Here is a 1,224-nt window from a genome sequence, read left to right as displayed (position 1 = left end):
TTTCACCCTGGAATGAGATAGAAGTTGTTTCCTGTTTGTTTGCAGTCTTTATTGCACCTGAACATCTGCCACAAACAAAAACTAACTTGCTAGTTACATATTTATGTGTGTGTGTCTTTGTCTCTGTGTTTGTCCCCCCCCCCACTGTTTGACAACCGGTGTTGGTGTACTTACGTCCCCATAACTTAGAGGTTCGACAAAAGAGACTGATAGAATAAGTATCAAGCTTAAAAAGAATAAGTCTTGGGGACAATTTCTTTGACTAAAACCATTAAGGTAGTGCCCCAGGATGGCCACAGTCAAATGACTGAAACAAGTTAAAGAATAAAAGAATAAAAGAATAAAAGAATAAAAGAATAAAAGAATTTGCTTGCTAGCAGCAAAAAGATTTCCTCTCTGAGTGAAGGGTAGATTGTTCGATGCTTGTGTATGAAGTGTAGTGCTGCATGGCAGCAAAGCATTGGAATTAAAAGCTGAAGATGTTTGAAGGTCGGAAAGAAATGAGATCAGTTATAGTTTTATTATCATATGTGTAGAAATGTTAGCTTGCGTAAATAACAGCAGAAACAAGTTGAGAGAAAGATTGGGTATAAGAAGAATCGGATGTAGTGTGTGCTAGAGAGAATACTAAGTTGATGTGGATGCATATGCGTGTTTTGAGGGTGATGGATATGTTTAGAAGTGTCAAGTAATTGAAGTGGGAGAGGAAGAGGAAGATCCAGGAAAAACATTGGAAAGAAGTTTCAGATGGTTGATCTTGGAAGACTGAATGTTCACAGAGGAGATAAACTAAGGAACGTAACAAGTGGCTCGATTCAATTTGGAAGAAGATATTTACAATTCATATAGATATGAACGAAAAAAAAAAATTAAAGAAAAATAAGAAGGCTCTTGCTGGTGGTGATGATGATGATGATGATGATGAGAAGACAGTGAGATTCAAAACAAGTGTCATTTCATCAATCTTATATGTTAAAATGAAATATACTGCAAACACTACAAAATTAATCACCATCTCAAGTGAGAAATGGAAAACCATACGCAGGAAAGACGAGTGTATGTAATATGATTTCTTTTAGATAAGGCAGTTTTGTAGAAGGTGGCAGACATACATATAGTAAGACTACTTCACACACACACATGTATATATATTCACACTGAAAGCATATATATATATATATATATATATATATATATGTATGTATGTATCTATATACATATATA

Source organism: Octopus bimaculoides, chromosome 17 (genome assembly GCF_001194135.2).
Source record: "Octopus bimaculoides isolate UCB-OBI-ISO-001 chromosome 17, ASM119413v2, whole genome shotgun sequence".
In the NCBI taxonomy this organism is placed as follows: Eukaryota; Metazoa; Mollusca; class Cephalopoda; order Octopoda; family Octopodidae; genus Octopus; species Octopus bimaculoides.
Note: the sequence above shows the minus strand (reverse complement) of the source record.